The sequence below is a fragment of the Ovis aries genome, chromosome 5 (assembly GCF_016772045.2).
Source record: "Ovis aries strain OAR_USU_Benz2616 breed Rambouillet chromosome 5, ARS-UI_Ramb_v3.0, whole genome shotgun sequence".
NCBI classification, from domain to species: Eukaryota; Metazoa; Chordata; class Mammalia; order Artiodactyla; family Bovidae; genus Ovis; species Ovis aries.
Genome location: NC_056058.1, coordinates 60,574,843 through 60,590,420, shown reverse-complemented (window position 1 = coordinate 60,590,420; position 15,578 = coordinate 60,574,843). Strand labels below are relative to the sequence as shown.

The 15,578-nt window shown below is 46.4% G+C and overlaps 1 protein-coding gene across 1 annotated transcript in view; it reads right to left on the bottom strand.

Moving 5' to 3' along the window:
* Positions 1-2,785: 2,785 nt before the first annotated feature.
* The window catches only part of SLC36A1 (solute carrier family 36 member 1), a 166,679-nt gene continuing 153,886 nt past the window's right edge, over positions 2,786-15,578 (bottom strand). The window contains exons 12-13 of the transcript XR_009600704.1: positions 4,795-6,857; positions 2,786-3,379 (exon numbers count right to left, since the gene is read on the bottom strand). The gene's annotated coding sequence lies outside the window, so the exon portion shown is untranslated. The remainder of the gene's footprint in view (positions 3,380-4,794; positions 6,858-15,578) is intronic.

Below are 15,578 nucleotides of genomic sequence, written 5' to 3'. Positions count from 1 at the left end.
CTACTATGACACACTCAGTGCAAGGGGTGCGGTGGTCAACAAGCTGGCTCTTACTGCCCTCATGACAGAGTGTGGCAGGAGTGTTCCCCCGCATGTCCAACACAATGGCCACTAACCATTCATGGCTATAGAGCACTGGAAACTTGGTTAGACTAGGAAACTGAAGACTGAGGAAATGAACCTTTTTTATTTTATTTACTTTTTATTGATTTAAATTTAAAAGCACATATTTGGTTCACTTTTAAGTATGCTTGATATAACTCAGAAATGTGAAGCTATTTTTTCAAATGTAAACCTTATGAAATCTAAACACAGGTCAAATCTTGCTTATGAAAATTTAGCATTTGAATCAAGATGTTCTGGACATGTACAAGAACACATTGGCTTTTAAAGTGTTAGTAAGAAAAAAAAAGAATAGAAAAATATCTCACTAGTAAAATTGATTTCAAGTTGGATAGAATACCATTTTTGAAATATTGAGTTATCTAAAAATGTTACCAAAATGAATTTCACCTGCTTCTTTTAACTTTTTTTAATGTGACTCCTGGAAGCTTTACATCACATATGTGGATACATGGTATTTCTATTGGACAGTGCTCTGTCAGCCAATTAAGCAATGCAACATAAACTCAAAAGATTGTTCAGTTCAATTCAGTTGCTCACTTGTGTCTGACTGTTTGCAACCCCATGGACTTCAGACTGTGAGCATTAAATGAGGATTTATCTAAAGTGCTGAGTTCAGGATAAGTATTCAGTCAATATTAGCTAATTCTGAATGTCAGACATTGGGCTGTCCCCCATGTCACCCCTTTCCGTCATCTTGACATTGGTGCCTTCTTGGGGCCAAGACCTCGTTCCCCTGGTTGAGGGTGACTTTTTTCCCCAGGAGTCTCTTGGGCCTTTCCCGCAAATAGGGTCTTCCCCATCCCACCTCTCAGTCTTTCAGACACTCCAAGGGGTAGCTGCTATAGCAAGGCTCCACTTGATGCCATCTCTGCCTTCTCCTCCCCAGGAGGGCACACTCTCTGCCCTACCTGAAAATCTGACCCATTCTCCAGAAATTTCTAAGTCACTTTTGGATTTCACAGGTTGATAATATTTCCCAGAATTTTGTGGGCCCAATACAGGATTGCTTTTCTTCTCTCTTCCTCTCTCTCTCTTTGGCTAAATAAAGTCTTTAAAAATTACTGTCTTCTATCACCTTATTTCACAAAAGAAAGAACACTTCTATAAAAATGGGACTCCTTGGGGAGGGAGGTGGGAGGGGGGTTCATGTTTGGGAACGCATGTACACCCATGGTGGATTCATGTCAATGTATCGCAAAACCAATACAGTATTGTAAAGTAAAATAAAGTAAAAATAAAAATTAAAAAAAAATTTTTTTAATAAATAAATAAATAAAAATAAAAATGGGACTCTTTTGGGTAGAATTTGGGAAATCCCATGGATAGAGGAACCTGGTGGGCTAAAATCCGTGGGGCCCCTAAGAGTCTGACGTGACTGAGCGTGCACACACGTGCACATGACAGGCTAATTTCAGAATGTATATGCAAATGCCAGGAACACAGAAAAGCCAAAGCGATCTTGAAAAAGACGAGCAGAGTAGAAGAACTCATGCTTCTCCATTTCAAAACTTAACTTCGAAGTCATAGTAATCAAGACAGTGTGGTACTGGCATAAGGATAGACATATAGGTCAATGGAAAAAAAAATCAAAAGCTCAGAGATAAACCCTTACATTTATGGGCAATTGATCTTGATAAGGGCACCGAAACAACTCAACATGGACATAATAGCCTTTTCAACAAACAGTTCTGGGATAACTAGATACACAAATGCAAAATAATTAATTTGGACCCCTATATAGTATCATATACAAAACAGCTCAATATAGACTGTAGACATAAAGGGCTGCAAAATCAGAAAATATCAGTGAGAATCTCTGCAACTCTGGATTAGGCAATAATTTTCTAGAGATAATACCTGAAGCATAAGCAATACAAGAAAAAAATTTATCAGCTGGAGATCAAAATTTAAAAACTTGTGTGTTTTAAATGATGCCATCAAACAAGTGAAAGGACAACCCATATAATTGGAAAAAATGCTTATACATTGTATTTATTATAAGGGATTTTATCCAGCATATATAAAGACCTCTTACAACTCAACAACATAAAGACAAATAATCTAATTCTAAACTGGGTAAAGGATTTGAATACACAAAAAGATACACAAATGGTCAATAAGCACATGAAAAGATGCTCAACATTAGTCATTAGGGAAATTAGGGAAATTAATCCCTTAGTCATTAGGGAAATGCAAATCAAAACTCCAGCACAATACAATTTCATACCTACTGGGATAGCTGTAATCAAGAAGGCAAATAATAACAAGTGTTGGCAAGGATGTAGAGAAATTGGAAACCTTATACATTGGTGGCGGGAATGCACAAAATGGCCATTCTGGGAAACAGTTTGGCAGTTTTTCAAAATGCTAAGGATAGAGTTACCATTTGACACAGCCTTTCCACCCAGGAGAAATGAAAACATATGTCAAAAAAACCCCCCAAACCAAAAACCCACCTCAAACATATATGTTCCTAGCAGCGTTATTCCTAACAGCTAAAAAAGTAGAAAAGTCCAGGTCAACTGATAGAGGGATAAACAAAGTGGGGGATACCTGTATGTGGAATCTGATTTAGCCACAGAAGGGAGTGAAGTACATGCTACCACAGGAATGAACCTCAAAACCATTATGCTCAGTGAAAAGAAGCCAGGAACAGAACACATCTAGTATGATTTTATTTATTTGAAATGTCTGGATTAGGCAAATCTACAGAGGCCAAAAGTAGATTAGAGGTTAACAGGGGCTGAAGGGGAGGGACGGGGATTGGGGAGTGACCACTAATGAGTATGAAATTTGGGGGCAGGGGTGATAAAAAAAGTTCTAAAATTCTCCTAGGGCGAACATTGCCTAACTATGTAATAAATCAAAAGCCATTGACCTGTACACTTTAAATAGGTGAATGTTATGGCATGTAAATGGTATCTTATTAAGGCCAGAAACTATAAAAGTGGGCCCCAGGACAGACTGCATGCGGGTAAAGAGAGCAGCGCTCTGCGTCCTAAAGGCTTCTGCGTGTCTCAGCTCTGCTGCTTTTTGGTTGTGGGATGGGACCGCAAACAAAATAGTCAGCTGTGCTAAGTCTCGGCTGTCTCAGCTCTATGGGGGGTGCGGGGAGGTGGGGTGGGAACGGTGCGGGGGTCAGGGTTGTGAGGATTAAACAAGAACAGCTGTGTTAAGTGTCCAGAACATAGCCAGGGCTCAACAAACACCAGGCAGTTTTGTTCTTACGTTTCCATCTCATTCAAGTACCGTCCTTTAAAGGAAGTAAAGGGAATTTTGTGAAAATCAGTGAGATTGTTCCAGTAAGCCTGTCTGTCCTTCTTTTTCTCACTTTGTAAAAACCAAACTAATGACAGCCTCCTTACCAGCCAGCATCACCCCTGCCAACCCTCACAGCAGCAGGGTACTGCCCACCCACACTGCATGCCTCTCTCTGAGAAGGAGACTGCCTAGACTGGAAGATCTCTAGGGATCACTCACTCCAGTCCTTTCCAAACATATTTTACAAGTGGGATCAGTCTTCACATGAAACTAAAATAATAATAACCATGATAGCAGCTAACAATTATTGAACCTTTACCATAAGCCACTCCCATCTAAAGCATCTCATGTGCATTATCTCCTTCAATGACCCCTGAGGTCCTCAAGGCCTGTTAGTAAGCAGCAGAGCCTTCAGCTCAAGCCTGTTAGTTTAATAGAAGACACCTGTGCTCTGAATCCTGGGGCAGCTAAAAAGGGCCTGATCACAAGCGTCTGCATCTTAGATCCTAGACAGGTTACTTAACAGCTCAGAGCCTCAGTTTCCTTATCTCTAAGAAACATATGCGCTCATGATAAAATACTAAGCAGGGTAATTACACTAAGGGCTTTGCACACATTAGCACATGTAATCCACCCAGCATCGTGGGAGGGCTCAGTGTTCGTTTTCATTATTACTACACACCACCTCCTCATGAAGAAGCCCAGAGGGTGAAGTGGATTCAAGAAGGGCTATTCTGGTTAAAAAGAACAGGGACACCACTTCTTTCTGTCTCATCTTCGGTTGCCCCTTCCCCCAAGGCAGCCTTAAGAACCCCTCTTTAGGACTCTAGGGCTCCTTGAAGTATAGTTTGAAACTATGCTTCTCAGCATATCCTCACTCACTGCACAGATGAGAAAACTGAGGCTCAGAGAGGGTAGGATACTGATTCAAGGTCACATAGTCACTTAGGGGCAGAAATGGGACTATAACCCTGGATTCCTGGCTCCCAACCGGGTTGTTGCTGAGGCAACTGGGGTCCCCAGGTCTCCCTGCTGCCTTAGAGGAGGTTGTGTGGCTGCCAGAACTCCCAGGTTGGGCTCCCTGCCCTCCTTCAGTCTCAAAGATAATCCTTTAAAGAATTAAGTGCAGTAATTATGTGGCTGAGACAGAGGTTTTGTTACTTTTTGGTAACCAGTCTTGCAGAGTCTCATTTACTGCCAGTTGAGTGCTCAGAGAGAAACCCCCTTGCTTTCCCCATCTCCATCAGAATTTCCTCCCCACCGCTTTCCCTTCAATTCACAGCAACACCCTGGATGGGCAACCCTCCACAGCACCTCCTCTCATGGCGCTTCCAGTTAGCACAGCAGACGGGCACCGAACAAGCAAAAAGCAGAGCAAAACCCTGAAGGGAAATAGTCTCTAGTTACCTTCCAGTGTGCGGTTCTCTTGCTCAGAGTGGAGCAAGGAGTTGAGTCTGGGAGGAAGCACAGCCTGGCTGTTGCTCTTCCTTCTGCCTGGAACGTTCCTCTCTGATCTTGTGGCTGGCTTCTTCTCACTCTGGGTCCCGTCCCAGGTCATGTGTTCAGAGTGGCCTTCCCTGGCCACCCCACCAGAGCGGGGCCAAGCTACTCTGACCCTTCTGCTTTCTTTAGAACACACAGCTCATTCCAATCATCCAACTGATTGATTTGCTAATGCTTTTATTCTCTGCCTCCTCCCCTCCAGTGCAAAGTCCAGCAGGCAGGAAGCGTGTCTGTCTCGCTCACTTACTGCAGGCCCAGCACATGGAGCAGTGACTGGCATGTGGTAGGGGCTCCATCTGAGTGTGTGTGTTTTCTTAGTCATGCCATTCTTTGTGACCCCATGGACTGTAGCCCACCAGATTCCTGCGTCCATAGAACTTTTCAGGCAAGAATTCTGGAGTAGGTTGCCATTTCCTACTCCAGGGGCTCCATACTATTTGTTAAATGAATAAGAGGAGGAAGGAATTGGAGAGCAAAGTGCAAAGAAGAGAGAGTTAAGAAAGAATTCCAGTTCCATGTCTGTCACTAACTGGCATGGGACCTTGGGCAAGTTTCTTAGCCTCTTTGGCTCACTATATTGTCTTCAGTTGCAAAATTACAGAACTGGAGTTAGCACGGGCTGCATGCTCACATCTCCCTATAACGCTTTTCACACTGAAGTGTAATTTTCTTTTGAGACAGCCATCTTAGCCACTAAGCGCTATGTTCTTAGGGACAGAAACTAAGTTTTAGTCTCCAATCAAACCTTGCACAGGGCGCTGAACATACAAGGGAGCTAATAGTGTTGGATGAGTGAATGGATAGATGGATGGATGGATGGGTGGGTGGATGGATGGATGGAAGGCTCTCAGAAGTCCCTTCCAGGAGTAGAGACTTAGGGTTCTAGGGTTCTTGTAAGCAGGGGCAATTAAAAGAGGAAGTAGGTATCCCGGTCTCTGCCTCCTTTGGTGTTTCAGCTTGGATATGCTCCTTTGTCTTTCCAAATCCATTTGGAGGGGTTCAGGCTGTTCCTGCTTCCCCAACCCCTAAGGCAGAGAACCATCTGCTCCATCAGAGGTAAGACCATGGAAGAAGTGGGACTTCTTGGTGGTCCAATGACTCAGACTCCAGGATCCCAATGCAGGGGCCCCAGGTTCAATCCCCGGTCAGGGAACTAGATCCTACATGCTGCAACTAAAGATCCTGTGTGTCACAACTAAGACGCAGAGCAGCCAAAGAAAAGACCATGGAAAGGGTGGTATAAAGGTGGCATATGACACAATCCTTAATGAAGGAGTTCAAGACAGCAAATTATCCAAACAGCACAGTGTGTAAAGTTGATCGGGCAACAATCCAGTGGACTGGGGGCAGCTAGAGCACAGTCTGGTGTACTTTTTCTGCAAAGAGCTGGATGGTAAATATTTTAGGCTTTATGAGCCATACTCTCTCTGTTTTAGCTCCTCAACTCTGCAGCCACAGATGATTCCTAAATGAGTGAGCATGGCTGTATTCCAAGAAATCCAGGTATGGACACTGAAATTTGAATTTCATCTAATTATCATGTAACACAATGTATTATGCTTGATTTAATTTTTTCTAGCTATTTGAAAATCTCACAGCCATCCTTAGCTTGCAAGCAGTACAAAAACAGGTGATGGGTTGGACTGGCCCCTGACCTAGAAAGGACAGGACAGTGTTAGGGAGCTTCTCTGGGAGGCTTTCTACAGGAGTGACAGAGCGGCCAGGGAAGGATTTGGATAGGAGAGCAGCAGAGGTTCGGGTCTGAGGTGAGTAGGCAGGGCACCAGCTCAAATGCCAGCAGAGGTCAGGAAGACGCAGGGCATGAGTGAGGCCAGCCAGGAGGGGCTGGGGGAACTCACACACCCATGTCCTATCTGTCAAGACCTGCAGCATCTAAGCTCCAGTCCTTTATTGCCAACATGCCCATTTTTCAGATATCCAAAGTTTCAAGAGAAGTCTGGATTATCCTGAAAGGAAATATGGAAAAACAAACAAATAAACAACATAGAGTAGGTCAAACAGAACCTGAGAAGGGGCGATTGTGGCTTATGGACCATTAGCTTGCTATTCTGGGCTTTGGATGATCATTCAAAATGGAGTGAGAGGAAAACTTCTGAACTTGGGAGCATGCTCCAAGGATAGATGGACACTAGGAAGAGGGGACTGATACCCACTGGATAAACAAGGCCTATGTTCCCAAATAGCCCATTTCCCTGAAATATTTTGGAGGAAATCATTGTTAAAGTCTAAGCATATTTGGTTAGATTGCAGAACTTAAATCTTTTCCTTTTTTTTAATTAAAATTTTTTCTTAAATTGGCATTACATATAACAAAGTTCACTGATCTTATTAAGTACAGTTCAAAGGGTTAATTTTGTTGGTTCCTAAGCTTCATGTACGTGAAGTCATACAGAAAATGCTACTTGGGGTCTGGCTTGCTTCCCTTGACCTTGTCTGAGATCATTCATGTCACTATGGGTAGCAGTGGTCTGCTATTTTCTGTGCTCACATACTATTGCTCCATTTACTGATTTTACAGTTAATGGGCATTTTGTTTGTTTCCAGTTTATGGATTCTATGAATGGCATCACTATCACCATTTCTGTATGTGTCTTTTTGTGGACATAAGCACTCAATTCCCTGGGCTGTGGACTTGCTGGCAGTCTGGAAGGATGTGCTTGCTGTGAGTGGTTTCAGATTCTGCCTCCAGGTCCTCAGGGGCCCAAGCCCTCTCTCCTTGGCAGTTAGATGCCCCCACTGGAAAATTTGAGAACACTGGTATGAGGTGGGGGGGAGGCAAGAACATGGTATGAAGAACCAGAAGTCAGCGGTCAGCACATGGTACAGCATCAGTACCATGATACGGATCAGTGATTACACAGTATCAGTATCACTTTGTACCTTCACTCAGAAAAACAAGCTGAGTTGTCTGAGGTCAAGTAGATTTTAAGGGGAGACCCTGGGTTTAAATCCAGATTCATCCAGCTCCAGAGTCATGCCACTAATTGCTCTGCCCTAAAACCTGGGAGTGGGCACATACATTTCCACTCACCCAGCATCCATTCCTTTCTTTTTGCTAACAGCATCCCGGTTGTGTTTTGGAGAGGCATCCAGGGGCTATCTGATGCAGTCTTAGCGGGCTGTCACTCTGGCGATCCTCAGCCCTGGGCCAAGGTGTAGGCTCAGCACTAGAATGAGGGGATTCAGGTAATGAAGGTCCCCAGGGTGAAAATTTTAAGGATGCACTCACTGTCTATTGTTGTGTTAGCTGCTCAGTCGTATCTGACTCTTGGTGACCCCCATGGACTGTAGCCCTCCAGGCTCCTCTGTCCATGGAATTCTCCAGGCAAGGATACTGGTGTGGGTTGCCATTTCCATCTCCAGGGGATTATCCTGGCCCAGGGATAGAACCAGGGTCTCCTGCATTGCAGGCATATTCTTTACTGTCTAAGCCCTCACTCTCAAGGCATACAAGTGTGGGGTCAGCCTCTCCCTCATCTCAGTTCTACAGGGAACCCAAGTTCAGCCAGCCCGGCCCCCGGAAGCAATCTGGATCTTGAGATTGCTCACAGAGATAAGGGCATCCTTCCAGTGGTGATGGTCTGAGTTGATCACCCATCCACTCCTGGCTCTTGTCTTTTAGGAGCTCTAGCTGTGAGCTCTATACTCTCATTCTGTGTCGCTCATAACTGTGCATTAATTTCCCCTTCTGTGTAAGTTATGCAAAGTTGGTTTCTGTGGCTTTTAAGGAAGACACTGTGTGCTCTGGAGCATATTGCCTGATGCTTCAAAGTTTCATTTACTCCATCTGGAAAATGGGGATTCAATGCTTAGCACTCCAGCTGGAAAACATGGCGAGTCCCTGGATAAGGGATACCTCTAGGCATTGCTTCCCAGCCTTGGCTCCATGTTGGCACCACGCACTGAGACTTAACAGCCTGATGCCTAGGCTTGCAGACATTCACAGTCTCTGGGGTGGGCTCATATAACAATATTTTGTAAAGTTCCACAGGTGATTCCAGGGAGTTATGAGGGCGAGAACAATTGCTCTAAACAATGTGGGATTTCTGTGGGTAATTAGCAGCTCCACTGCTCTTGCATCGCCCCCGTGGCTCCACACCTGGGACTTCAGCGTTGCATCAGCATGGCCCTCATCTGGGCAGCAGGCAGATGGGAGGAGAAGCTAGAATCTCTTATCTCTACTAGGCCTCACTTATCCCTAGGTTTTCAAGGATCCCAGCAGCAGCCTGGTGAAAGCCAGAGGGCTTAGTTTAAAATCCTCAGGCAATTGGAGAGGCTTGTGTCTCAGAGTTGCTGAGGAGTCTGCAGTCTTAGAGCTTAAGGCCGTGGAGAGGTCATGGTGGCCATTTCCTTGCAGGAGGCACTGGCAGGGCCCCTGGAATAGGCAGCAGGAGACCTGGGTTCAGGTCTCAATTCTGCCAATGGGACATCAACCAGTGAGCTGGGGCAAACATCAACAGCTGCAAAATGAACAGATATTTATTGAAGAATCACTGTATGCAAGGCATCATGCTGGTGTCCTCAACCGGGGCATGTTAAAGGACTCTGAATTAGAAGACAAAACTGGGACCCCAGAATCTGTACTTGTCAGTGGGCACCCAAGTGATTCTGGTATTGTGGGCCCTTGGATACTGACCCTGAGGCTGAGTGATAGTTGAGCCTCATAGCAGAAGGTGCCGTGTCAGGGAGGAGTAGAATGTTTTGGATGATGAGACAAAGTGAGTAAAGTGAGACACCGGCCTCAAGCCGTCTCCTAACATCAGGCCTTCAGTAACTCAACAGCTACTTGATGGAGTAGACCTACTGCTGTGTATAATATACATCCCAGCTCCTATGTCTTTTCCTCCACCAGCCAGTCTTGCATTGTCCTCTTTGCATATCTAGGACCAAGAACTCCTTTAGATTTGCTTATTTCCACAATCTTCTGACACTTACCTGTAGCTTTATGCAGTTTCCCCTCTCATCTACTATTTAAGGCAGTTCTTATAATTTCCTGGTTAACACGGCAGACTGGACTGATCATCTCTGTTTCTCAGTACAAAACTCTCATGGATATATGGTCAGTAAGAGTAAGTAAGTAAAAGGGCCCAAATCCAAACTTAGGCATCAGACCTATATCCAATGACCCTAGACTAAGATTATGTCTGTCTCTCTGCTTACTCACCCATTTGTCCCTCATGCATCCATCCAGCCAGCCATATGTCCATCCAACCACACATTGCTAACTTATTTTCGTCTGCTTATTTCTGCCATCTATTTAATATGCTTATCTATCTCTGTTTGGGCTTTCCTGGTGGCTCAGTGGTAAAGAATCCACCTGCCAATGCAGGAGACATGGGTTTGATCCTGCCCTGGGGCAGGAAGATCCTCTAAGGAAGGAAATGGCAGCCCACTCCAATATTCTTGCTTGGGAAATCCCATGGACAGAGGAGTCTGGCAGGCTACAGTCAATGGGGTTGCAAAGAGTCAAACACGACTTCTTACCTACTAAACAACAATTTCTGTTTATCCATTTAACACAATTGGTGTCTATAACAAGTTGCTTATTGCAAATATTTATCGAGCCTGCTATATATCTCACTCCCCCTACTTGCATCTCTGGCTTCCACTCTCCACATACCTCATCTTCCCTCTGAATGCTTTCTCCACTGACCTTTTTGCAGGACCCTTAGTTTGTGTGACCACAGTCTCCACTTGCCTGTCTCCTAAGCCACACTCTCCCCTGATCGCTTGTGACCTGACCCCTTGTCCTTCCATGACTGCCCTGACCTAGTTCCATCCCTCCCCAGGCTAGACTCCAGGGAAATATTGACTGACTCACTGACTGGACCCCCAGCTGGGCTGTTTGCAACTCCAGGGCAAGGACCACGTCTCTTCCAGGGTTCCACCCTTCTCAGTTTCCAGTCTAGGGCTAGGCACACGCTGCGCATTTTGTTCATACTGGCTGGCTGGAATTTGCAGTCCTTGGGAGTTGGAAGGGTCTTTTCAACTATTATTCATTTGACAAATCTTGCATGATTTGTCTTGCTAGATGCTCTTGCTAGGCCTAGAGATTAATGAGTACAACCTTCTGTGCAGATAGGGAGAGGGAAGCCCTGGGAATGACCAGGCCTCTGTCAAGGTCCCACAGCTGAGGCAGAACCTTGAGCACAGTGAAGAGAACGTCACTACTCTGGACCGTGATGGCTCCTGGGCTCCCCCCAGAGCCAGATGGCGTGTGCTTGAAGGTGTCCACAGAGGAGGTATTGGGAAACCTGGGCTGCTTCACCAAGTCACACCAATCAGTCCCCAACGAGAGCCACAGGGAGATGCCTTCCGTGTGGCAGGAGAGCCTGAGTCAGCTTCACCTGCACAGATGACATCAGGGTGACCGGGGGCTGGCAAGGGAGAGAAGTGGCCCTGAGGGCTCTAAGGGAAGGAAAGCAGGGGACCCTGGCTGGCTCTCAGGGTATCACACCCCTGAGACAGGATATCTGAGCAATAGAGTCCACGGCCAAGTACCGAGGACCCTCTAATTAGGCTGGACTTTTCCTCACTGTTGGAAATATCTGCTCTCCCTGCCCCTACCCTATGCTAAAATCAGACTCATAAGATATGATGTTAGAGTTTATCTGGCTCTGAGGTTCTCAAACTTGAGAGAGCCCCAGAATGAGCTCCAAGCCCAGGTAGCTCCATGAAAAGACCCCAAGACACACCACAGAGTGGAAAAGTTGCAGCAGGACACACAATATACTGCTTTAACAACCCACCCCACCCCCTGAATCTTCCCTGGTGGCTCAGACGTTAAAGCATCTGCCTCCAATGCCAGAGACCCAGGTTCGATCCCTGGGCCAGGAATATCCCCTGGAGAAGGAAATGGTAACCCACTCCAGTACTCTTGCCTGGAGAATCCCATGGACAGAGAAGCCTGGTAGGCTACAGTCCACGAGGTCGCAAAGAGTTGGACACGACCGTGTGGCTTCACTTACTCACTTCACTTACTCACCCCCTGAAAGCAAGCAAAAACCCCTAATGCTATATATCTCCTCCTGGTATATTTATGTGTGAATGTAAGAAGGGTTACACACCTAAATAATTACATTGTTTGCCTTTGAAGAAGGTATTGCTGGTGGTGGCAAAGAAGCCTTTAGCCTTAAATGTAGTTCTTTATTATTTGAGAAGGAAAATATACCATGTAAATGCAACACTTAAAAAAATTTCTCCAATTTTTTTTTCACCCATCTCATCTGGTTGGAAGTCTGAGAATCTGCGTTTTAGCAAAGTTTCTGTGCTTCTGTGCAGGTGATCCATGAACTGCACTTTGAGAAAAGCTGGCCTAGTCCCATCATTGTACAGATAAGTTGAGAGTCAGAGGGTCAGGACACTACCTGAGTCAGAGGGTCAGGACACTACCTAAGAGCACACAGCCTGATAGTGACTGGGCTGGGACTTGAGCCCAGGAGCTTTTACTCCACGGTGCTCTCTTGTGCATGATGACGTGAGAAGGAAACTCAGGAGAAGAGTGGAGACTGGGGCTAGGGCATGGGTGTCCACAGGCAGAGTGTGAGCAACCAGGGCTCAGTGTACACTGGGGACTGGGTCCACTGGCGGCCTCTGTGCTGGAGAGGGACACGGGGATGGTGGGGAGGGGAGGAGGAGGCAAGAGGGGGAACTATTACTCATCTTTATCATTTCTTCTCGAGCCAGCCTGGTCTCAGGTCCCTCTTCCTCTCTGGATTTCCCTGCCTTGTGCAGCTCACTGCTGAGGCCCTGCTGTTTCCAGCAGGTGCAGTGGCTCCCGTTTTGGACAGCCTTGTGACTAGGTAACCTTGGGCACTTGGTTCCCTTTCTTGACTGCATCGCCTTCATCTTTCATTTATACAGTGGACTGGGCTTCCCTGGTGGCTCAGTGCTAAACTGCAATGCAGGAGACGCAGGTTCAACCCCTGGGGTCAGGAAGATGCCCTGAAGAAGGAAATGACAACCCACCTCAGTATTCTTGCCTGGAAAGTTCCATGGCCAAAGGAGCCTGGCAGGGTACAGTCCATGGGGTCACAAAGAGTTGGACACAACTGAGTGACTAAGCAACAACAAACATACAGAGGCTCCCAAACCTGATTCGGCACCCTCTTAGAGATTCACTTAAAAATCCGGAAAGCTGGGCTTCCCTCGTGGCTCAGCGGTGGAGAGTCCGCCTGCCAGCGCAGGAGACATAGGTTCCATCCCTGATCCAGGAGGATCCCACACGATGCAGAGCAACTGAGCCATGGGCAACAACTATTAAGCCTGTGCTCTAGAGCCCAGGAACTGCAGCCACTGAAGCCCACATGGCCTAGAGCCATGCTCAACAACAAGAGAAGCCACTGAGCTAAAATGAGAGGCCTACACACCTCTACTAGAGAGCAGCCCCCATTTGCCAGAAGTAGACAAAACCTTCTAGCACTGAAGACCCAGCACAGCCAAAAATAAATGAATAAATTAATTATAAAAAAATACAGACTGCTGGGCCCCTCTGTAACAGGGAGGGGGCTGAAACATGTTTGTCTTTTTTCTTTTAAAACTTTTTATTTTATATTGGGGTATAACTGATTAATAATGCTATGTTAGTTTCAGGTGTGCAGAAGAGCATCTCCATACATATGCATGTATCCATTCTCCCCCAAACTCCCCTCCCATCCAGGCTGTCACAGAACATTGAGCAGAGTTTCCTGTGCTATACAGTAGGTCCTTGTTTGTTATCCATTTTATATATGACAGTGTATACTTATCGATCTCAATGGAACTTGCATGTTTTAACAACCTCATCCTTCTGTCCCTCCAAGATCCCTACAAAGTCTTCAGTTAGAAAACCGCTGTGGTACTAGTCATTTACCCTGAGCAACACCTCCAGCCCTGGGTCTCAGGTGGTCTGAGGTCTGGCCTGTGAGGAGGGCTGTGGGCACTGAGGAATCCAGAGCGGCAGGCAGGCCTGCTCCCGAGGAGACCTCTCCTCTAGCCACCCCTTGTCTAGTGGTCTGGATTTCCTCCCTCAGGGCCGGCCTCTTCCTCGCCTGGGCAGAATGTCTGGAATGTGGGGCTGGTCGGGCTGCTGGAGCTACCTCTGGAATCCAGGCATTGGAGAGCAGACTCTTGCCTCTGAAGGCCTCTGCCCTGCCAGCCTGGAGGTGACTCTGCAGGACCCAAGCGTCTGAGAAAGTGAGGAAGGGGCGGGCATTAGGGCCCTGAGCACATCCGGAGATCTCCCCGGGCCTCAGTTCTTCTGTCTGTGTGCTAGATGAAGATGTATAACACAGTTAATGTGTGTTCCGTCGCTTCAGTTGTGTCCGATTCCTTGTGACCTCCATAGACTATAGCTCACCAGCCTCCTCTGTCCATGGAATTCTCCAGGCAAGAATACTGGAGTGCGGTGCCATTTCCTCCTCCAGGGGATCTTCCTGAGCCAGAGACTGAACCCACATCTCCTGTGTCTCCTGCATTGCAGGCAGATTCCTTACTGCAGAGCCACCAGGGAAGCTCCTTTATTTGTAACCATGTCCTACCTCTACACGTATGGCGTCTTGGCACTTGCCATCTATCTGCTGTAGGAAGGGGGAGGTCCCCCTTCAGGGCTCCAAGAGCGGGCTCTTATCTAACAGTCAGAAATGAATTGTCTGAGGAGACACGTGCTGACAAAGCAAGAGATTTTATTGGGAAAGGGCACCCGGGTGGAGAGCAGTAGGGTAAAGGAACCCAGGAGAACTGCTCTGCCGCATGGCTCACAGTCTCAGGTTTTATGGTGATGGGATTAGTTTCCGGGTGCTCTTTGGCCAGTCATTCTAATTCAGAGTCTTTCCTGGTGGCGCACGCATGGCTCAGCCAAGATGGATGCTAGCGAGAGGGATTCTGGGAGGTGGACGGACACGCGGTGTCTCCTTTTGACCTTTCCCTAACTCTTCCGGTTGGTGGTGGCTTATTAGTTCCGTATGCCTTACCAGGATCTCCTGTCATAAAACAGCTCATGCAAATGGTTACTAAAGGGCCTGGCCAGGGTGGGTGGTTTCAATCAGTGTGCTTCCCCTAACATATCCATTCTCTGCACCTATCACATTTCATTAGCACCATATGAAGAGCTATTGGAACTTCATAGATGAATTAGACACCACTGATCCGGAAAACCACCACTTTTTGCCCCAGGCACACTGCTTAGAGCATTTTTTTTTTTTTTAATGTGGACAATTTTTTTAAAGTCTATATTGAATTTTTACACTATTGCTTCTGTTTTAAGTTTTGTTTTTTTGGCCTCAAGGCATGTGGGATCTTAGTTCCCCAACGAGGGATCAAATTGGCAACGCCAAGGCTGGAAGGCAAAGTCCTAACCACTGGACCACCAGGGAAGTCCCTGCTTGGAGGTTTGCTGATTCACTATCTTATTTAATCCTGACAACCCCTGCAAGATAAGAACCCCATTCAGCCACTTCTATTTTCACCACCATTTGGCAGATGAAGAAACTACTTCCCAGAGAGATTAAGTAACTTGTCCAATGCCATACAGCTGCAAGATGGCAGAGCTGGGTTTGAATCCAAATGTCTAACCTTAAGTCCAAACCTCCCCTGGTGCCCCAACTCCTTGGTAAATGCAGCAAGGGGGAGAGGGACCACACAGTGCTATCCTGCCCAGATCTCACTGTCAGACCAGCACAGAGCAATCT